Genomic DNA, 8,429 nt, shown 5'->3' on the forward strand with positions numbered 1-8,429 from the left:
TTATTAATATTAATGAAAGTTTACAGAGACTTCGGATTTCCATTCATTCATTGTTGCACTTTTCTTCCTGCCGTCCCTCCCTGCTAATTCGCTCTTCTCTTTGAAAAGTAAAAGAAAAATTCTTTCATTGTTATATAAGCTCTTGCCCCAAGTTCACTCCACTATGCAGCCTTTGTTCTGGACTCTTGTCATGACAATAATACCTTATTACATATCCTTTTTAAACAGTTCTCTCCCTCATCTGTTTCAATGCAGTATAAATAATTTATCCCATCTTTCTCCCCCTAGCCCCGATGTCAGTACCATTTTACAACAGCAGCACTATGCAGTACTTCTCCTTTTGTGACAGAGATATTTCACTCAGCATAATGTCCTCCAGGGTCACCCATTTTGTATAATAGTTCATAAGTTCCTTGTTTTTCAATGTAGTATAGTATTCCATTGTGTGAATATACCACAGTTTCTCTACCCATTCGTTTGTTAGGTTGTTTCCAACTCTTTGCTGTTGTGAACAAAGCTGTGATAAACATGGGTGTGCCTAATTTTAGGTAATTTTTGTTGTCTTTTATTTCATGTATTTATTGAGGGTCTCACAGAAAAAGATTTTTTTTATAAAACTATGTAAACATTGTCAAGAGTTTTGTATATGCTGTGATCAACCATACTTATACTAGGAATCTAAGTAATTATTACTAAACTTGCTAATGAATTTTTTACTGTTCACTTTCCTACATGTTAATATTATCAGCAAAATTAGTAAAACTTTTCGTTATTACTGTTGAGAAGTTTCTTGTAGGCGTTTTCTGATTGTATTTCTGATCTTTTTGTTTTTGTTCTACAATTTCTCTCATATGTTGCCTTTGTTGGTCATGTGCTTACTATATCTGGATTGTCTTTTAGCAGTTACATAAAATTTTAAACTCCAATGCACTGCATTTTTAATCAATTCTCTAAGACCTTCATTAAGTATATATATTTGACTTTCTTATTTTTGCTTTCTTTTTTTTATTTTATTTTATTATTATTTTTGTGTGTCTGTGTACCGTCAAATCAGATCTGACTGGTACAGGAGGAGATTGTCCCTCCTTTCCCGGCAGAGCATCTGGTGGATTCGAACCATGGGCCTCTGGGATTGCAGTGCAGCTTCTTGCCACTAGGCCACCAGAGCTCCCCTATTTTTGCTTTCTTATCTTGTAGTTTCTTTCATATTTTTTTCTGTGCTGACCCCCCAGTGGGTTGTTAGAGGATGTAAATCAATGTGAGGAGACTGCACATTTTTCTCTTTCAGAGCAGCTGGTGGATTTGAACTACGTGTCTTTGGGTTAGCAGTATAGCTCCTGGCCACTAGACCACAAGGGGCTTGACCAAATAGGTAACAGACAAATATTAAAATGGGGAAGGAAAAGGCAATATTCAATAAGGTAATGTTATGTTGTTGTTATGTGCTGTCAAGTCACCTGCAACTTACAGCAACCTTATATACAACAGCCCTACACCCTGCTCTGTCCTATGCCAGTCTCACTGTTGCCGACACACCCACCCAAATTACTCCAGTCCCTGAATCAATCCACCTCATAGAGGGTCTTCCTCTCCTGCGCTGACTGATCCCTCCTTGCAACATGTCCAAATTACGTCAGACGAAGCTTCAGAATTGTTGACTCCAAGGAGCAGCCTGGTTTAACCCTCTCCAGGTTGAACCTGTTTGTTTTCTTAGCAGTCCATGGTATAGTCAATACTCTTTTCCAGCACCACAGCTCAAAGGCTTCAATTCTTCTTCTATCATCCCTAGTCATTGTCCAGCTCTCTGATACATAGCAAGTAATGGCAAAAACCATGGTCTGTATTCAGGTGCACCTCAGTTTCCAGAGTGACACCATTGCTCTTCAATACTTTGGAGAGGTCCCTAACAGCAGACTTTCCCATCACAAAATGTCTTTTAATTTTCTGGCTGCTGGTGCCAAGAGTGTTGACTGTGGAGCCAAGTAAACTAAAAGCTGTGTACCATCTCAATCTCTTCACCATCCATCCTGATGTTGCCAATCGACCCAGTGGTGAGAATCTTCGTCTTCTTGATATTGAGCCTCAATTCATATTGAAGGCTGCAGTCCTTGACCTTCTGCAGCAAACACCTGAGGTCCTCTTCAGTTTCAGCAAGCAGGGTTTTGTCATCTGCATAACACAGATTGTTAATGAATCTTCCACCAATCCTGATGCCACACTTCTCCTCATAGAGCTCAGCCTCCCGGATAATCTGTTCTGCATACAGCTTGAAAAGGTATTAAGATAGGACATATCCCTGGCATATACCCTTCCCGATTTTGAACTAAACAGTGTTTCCTTGCTCTAACTACTGCCTTTTGGTCCAAGTATAGGTTTCACATAACCAAATGTTCTGAGGTTCCTATTCTTCTCAGAGTGAGTCACAGTTTGTTATGATCTACACAGTCAACTACCTTTGCATAATCAATGAAACAGATTCCTCTGGTATTCCCTCCTTTCAGCTAAGATCCATCTAACCTTAGCTACAATATCCCTAGTACCATGACCCCTTCTAAACCCAGCCTGGACTTCTGGCAGTTCTCTGCTGATGTGCTGTTCCAGTCTTTTTTTTTTTTTTTGTAATCTTCAGCAGAATCTTGCTTGCATGTGATATCAATGATATTGTTCAATAATTTCCACACTCTGTTGGGTCACTTTTCTTTGGAATGGAACAAATATAGATCTCTTTCAGTCAGTTGGCCAAGTGGTTGTCCTCCAGATTTCGTGGCACAGCTTGATGGAGCTTTCCAATATGGAAATACAAAGGAAAAGGAACAGTTGTAAGCAGACACTAGTGACTGGAACATGGAATGTGAGAACCATGAATGTAGGAAAATTAGCTATTGTTAAGGAAGAAATGGAGCGCATAAATATTAACATACTAGGTATTGCGGAGATGAGATGGACTGGCATGGGGCATTTTGAGTCAGATGGTCATATGATCTATTACTCCGGATATGAAAAGGTGAGGAAAAATGGGGTTGCTTTCATAGTTTAAAAAGTAATTTCTAGATCTGTCTTGAAATACAATATCATGAGTGACAGAATAATATCCATACTCATACAAGGAAGAATACCACTATCATTCAGATATATGACCAAAAACCAGAGCCAAAGAAGAGAAAATGGAAGACTTCTACCAACTTTTATAGTTAGAAATCGATCAAACATGCAATCAAGATGCATCAATAATAATGAGTGACTGGAATGCTAAAATTGGGAACAGGGAAGAAGGATCAGTAGTTGGAAAACATGGACTCGGGGACAGAAATGAAGCTGGAGATAGAATGATTGAATTTTGCACAATGACTTATTCATTGCAAATACATTTTATAAGAAACATAAATGCAGACTATACACATGGTATGCATAGGAATCAGATTGATTACATCTGTGGGAAGAACCGCTGAAGAATCTCAGTATCAGCTGTGAAAACTAGGCCAGGTGCTGATTGTGGAAAAGACCACCAACTACTCATATGCAAGTTCAAGCTGAAGCTAAGGAAAATTAAATTAAATCCATGGGAACCAAAATATGACCTTGAGTCTAACCCACCTGAATTTCAAAACTATCTCAGGAACAGGTTTGAGGCCTTGAACATGAATGAGTGAAGACCAGATGAGTTGTGGGAGGGTATCAAAAGTATCATCCAGGAAGAGTGCAAAAGGTCATTACAAAGACAGAGGAGGAAAAAAGACCAAAGTGGATATCAGAAGAGATTCTGTATATTGCACTGGAACGCCACAAAGCCAAAGCAGAGGGAAGAATTCAAGACATTAAAGAGCTGAACAGAAGATTTCAAAAGGTAGCATGGGAAGACAAAGTAAAATATTACAATGAAATGTGCAAGGAGACGGAGTCAGAAAATCAAAAGGGCTGAACTCTCTCCGCATTTCTTAAGCTCAAGGAAATTAAAAACAAATTTAAACCTCAAGTTGCTATACTTAAGGATGCTTTGGGCAAAATAATAAATGATCCAGGAAGTATTAAAAGAAGGTGGAAAGAATATACAGAGTCACTGCACCAAAAGGAATTGGCAGACACAGCAGAATTTCATGATACAACTTATGAGGAAGAACTTATGGTGATGAAGGAAGAAGTTCAAGCTGTTTTGAAGGAATTGGCAAAAAATAAGGCCCCAGGAATTGATGACATATTTCAACTAAAAGATGCTGTCCTAGATGTGCTCACCAATAAGGGGATGGTCAGTACAATATCACAAAAGCAAGGGAGGACACAGAGAGGCAGAAAAGGATGAATGGAAATCAGATTACATGGAAGAGAGAAGACTGAGGTTGTATTGTGGGTACAGAACAAAAATGTATGAATTGCTGAATAAGTGAGGGGAGAGGAAACAATAAATAAGACTTACAAAAAGTTAATTTGGAAAGAGGTAAAGTCTCATTTTTCTGAAAATTTAGATGTTGTTATGTGCTGTCATCTGTGACTCATAGTGACCCTATAGTCCTTAAACCCTGCTCTATCTTGTGCCAATCGTATTGTTTCCATCACACCTACCCTTAGTACCCCAGTCGCTGAATCAGTCCATCTCATGGAGGGTCTTCATCTCTTGCACTGTTCCTCCACCCTCCCAAGCATGATGTCCCTCTTCAAGGACTGATCTCGCCTTGCAACATGTCCCAAGTATGTCAGATGAAAATTCAGAATCCTTGTCTCCAAGGAGCAGCCTGGTCTCACCCTCTCTAAGATGAACTTGTTTGTTCTCCTAGAAGTCCATGGTATATGCAACACTTTTCTCCAGGACCACAGCTCAAAGGCATCAATTCTCCTTTAATCATCCCTAGTCATTGTCCAGCTTTCTAATACATAGCAAGTAATTGTAAAGATCATGGCCTGGATCAGGTGCACCTAAGTCTCCAGACTGACATCATTGCTCTTCAGTACTTTGGAGAGGTCTCTAACAGCAGACTTTCCAAGTGCAATTCATCTTTTCATTTCCTGGCTGCTGGTACCAGGAGTGTTGATTGTTGAGCCAATCAAAATCAGATAAAAAGAGAAAAATTTGCTGTGTTACTTTCTCTCAAATGGCAAAGAAAAAATAAAATTCTAAGGGGAAAAAATTAATCTGGAATCTTTTTTGTCTACTCAAGTAGTAAAATCTTGGGGCGGTAAATCCACATAGGTAGTTCTTACATTTACATATTTTCTAAGGGGATATTTATCTTCCCTCTTCCACTCTTCATTTTCCTTGCGATCCTGTTTCCAGTTACTGAGTCAATTGATCTGATACTGGGTCTTCCGCTCCTGTACTGTCCTTCCACACTTCCAAGAATGACGTTCTTCTCCAAGGACTGGTCCCTCCTGGTCACATGCCCAAAGTATGTAAGACAGAGCTTCAACATCCTTGCCTCCAGGGAACAGCTTAGTTTCACCCTCTCCAGGACCGACCTGTTTATTCTGCTGGTGGTTCAACATTCTTCTCCAGCACCACAACTCAAAGGCATCAGTATTTCTTCTGTCATCCTCAGTCATTGTCCGGCTCTCTGATGCATTGCAAGTAATTGCAAAGTTTCACATAAGCACAATTATATATTCTAGGAATCCCATTCTTCTCAGTATTATCCACAATTTGTTATGGTCCACACAATCAAATGTCTTTGCACAGTGGATAAAACATAAGTACGTCTTTTTGATGCTCCTTGCTTTAAGCCAAATCCATGTGACATCAGCAATGATAGATAATCTTGATGCCATGGCCTCTTCTAAATTCAGCCTGAACCTCTGGCAGTTCTCTGCTGATGTACTATTCTGTTTTTAAATAATCTTCAGTAAAGTTTTACTTCTATGTGCTATTAACTTTATTGTTCAATAATTTCCACATTTTGTTGGGTCACCCTTTTGGGGAATGGAAACAAATATAGATCTCCTTTTGTCTGAAGGCCAGGTAGCGGTCTTTCAAATTTCTTGGGACAGTCTAGTGAGCACATCCAGGGCTGCATTTGTTTGTTAAAAGAGGTCAATTTATATCTCATCAATTTTTGAGGCCTTTTTTTTTTTTTTTGCCAATGCCTTCAGTTCAGTTTGAACTTTTTCATTATCATTAGTTCCTGATCATATACTCCTTCATAGAAATGGTTTTGTGTCAACCAGTTCTTTTTGGTAACGTGATTCTGTGTATTCTCTCCACATACCTTTTTTTTTTTTTTTTAACGAATGAGGCAATTTATTAACCCAGCATCATTTGTTCTAATGTTTCTTATTGGAAGCTGCCACCTGTCCGGCGATTCTGTCCAGATCTCTCTGTCCCTGAGGACAGAGAGTTTGCGGCCCCCATCTTAGTCTTTTTCCACCAGTTTGAGCCCTTCTAGGGCTTGGAGGACACGGCGGGCCACGCTTTTGGAGCCTCGGCTGAAGTGGCTGGGCATTACGCCGTTTCTCTGCTGCCCCCCGTAGATCTTGGTCATGGAGCCAATCCCAGCACCACCCCGGAGGTACAGGTGCCGCGCTGTGGAAGCAGCTCGCGTGTAGAACCAGTTCTCATCGTAGGGAGCAAGCTCTTTACGCTTGGCCAGCTTCACAGTGTCCACCCATTCGGGGACTTTCAGCTTCCCGGACTTTTTGAGGAAGGCAGCCAGAGCTCTGACGAACTCCAGCTGGTTCACGTTTTACAGTAACTCCAGGCATCATGCGGCCTCCGCGCTGCTAGCCAGGGGAAAGGGAGCGACTCCACATACTTTTGATGCTTCTGAATCATTCAGGGTGTAGTCCATGGCATCCTTTGGTATTGTAACTTGAGGCTTGAATTTTTTAGTCTTTAATCTTGAGAGATGCTTAGGTAGTTCTTCCCTCTTTGTTTTCTAACGCCAGTTCTCTGCACATGTTGCTGTAATGCTTTGTAATTTTCTGTTCATTTTCTTCATTTCAGCAATCCTTCCCTCAGTTTTGTCCTCTAAACATTCCAGTGCAATTCTCAGTCTCTTGTAACATTCATTTTGATCTTTACACCCCACCCCTGTCTTTATAATGATCTTTTACTTTCTTACTAGATGATATTCTTGATATAATTCCAAAACTCATATGGTCTTCTATCGTTAGTGTGCTAGTCTAAGAAAGAACTACTGTTGTTGTTATTTGCTATCAAGTTGACTGCTACTCATAATGACCCTATGCACAATCTCAGTAACTGAGTTACTCTCTTGAGCTGCCCCTCTACCCTTCCAAGCATGTTTTTCTGCAAAGACTGGTCCCTCCTGGCAACATGCCCAAAGTATTTGAGAAAGAGCTTTAAAGTCCTTTCCTCCAAGGAACAACTTGTCTTCATCTCCAGAACAGCCCTGTTTGTTCTTTTGGCAGTCCAAAATCACAACTCAAAGGCATAAATTCTTCTTCTGTCATCCTTATTCATTGTCCAGCTTTCTGATGTATATATAGCAAGTAACTGTGAAGCCCATGGCCTGCACCAGGAGGAGCACCTTATCTCTAGATTGACATCATTGCTCTTCAGCACCCTGGAGAGTTCCCTGACAGCTGATTTTCCCAATACAATTAATTTTTTTATTTCCTGACTGCTGACACCAAGGATGTTGATTGTGCAACCGAGTAAGCTGAAACTGTTAACAATTGCCATCCCTTCTCCGTATATCATGGTGCTGTCGATTGGCCCAGTGGTGAAAATTTTTGTTTTCTTGATATTGAACTTCAGTCCATATTGGAGACTGCACTCTTTGACCTTCTGAAAACAGGTCCTCTTCAGTTTAAGCAAGCAAGGTTGTGCCATCTGCATAGCACAGATTGTTTGATGAGTCTTCCTCTAGTCCTAATGCCACATTCCTCCTCATAGAAAGGACTATAGAGATGCTGACTGAATTTAGGAATATTAAACATAGCTGAAGGTAGAATGCTGTACTAAAAATAGGTTGTTATTGTTGTTGTTGTTATGTGCCGTCGAGTCACCTGCAACTCATAGCAACTCTTTTTGTAAAACAGCTCTGAGCCCTGCTCTATCATGAGGCAACCTCAATTCATCTCATTGAGGGTCTTCACCTCCTGTGCTGTCCCTCCACCCTCCCAAGCATAATGTTCCTCTTCAAGGACTGGTCATGTTTGCAACATGCCCAAAGTATGTCAGACAGAGCTTCAGAAATAGGTAGGTTAAGTAAAAATCTACATCAGGTGAACATAAAGCTAAATGCACCTTCCGTGCTCTCATTTGAATGGGCCACTTTTAAAGAGAGACCTAGCAATTTTTATTATTTTCTACATATCTTATAGTTTATTATATATGATGGTTCACACATACATGCAGATAGGTATATGTGAATTACGTGCTGTACTGTGTATCTTATTTTTTATATTTTATTTATTTTTCATTTCAATGAACATCTACAGAGATTTTGGAATTCCATTCATTCATTGTTGCACCCTTCTCC

The 8,429-nt window shown here is 40.1% G+C and overlaps 1 protein-coding gene and 1 pseudogene across 1 annotated transcript in view; both read right to left on the reverse strand.

Annotated features, from left to right (window-relative positions):
• Window positions 1-8,429, reverse strand: part of TMPRSS12 (transmembrane (C-terminal) protease, serine 12) — a 90,811-nt gene that overhangs the window by 11,445 nt on the left and 70,937 nt on the right. The window lies entirely within an intron of this gene.
• LOC102874153 lies at window positions 6,247-6,711 on the reverse strand (annotated as a pseudogene).

The sequence above is a fragment of the Elephantulus edwardii genome, unplaced genomic scaffold (assembly GCF_000299155.1).
Source record: "Elephantulus edwardii isolate Elephantulus edwardi_28Jun2011 unplaced genomic scaffold, EleEdw1.0 scaffold00278, whole genome shotgun sequence".
NCBI lineage: Eukaryota > Metazoa > Chordata > Mammalia > Macroscelidea > Macroscelididae > Elephantulus > Elephantulus edwardii.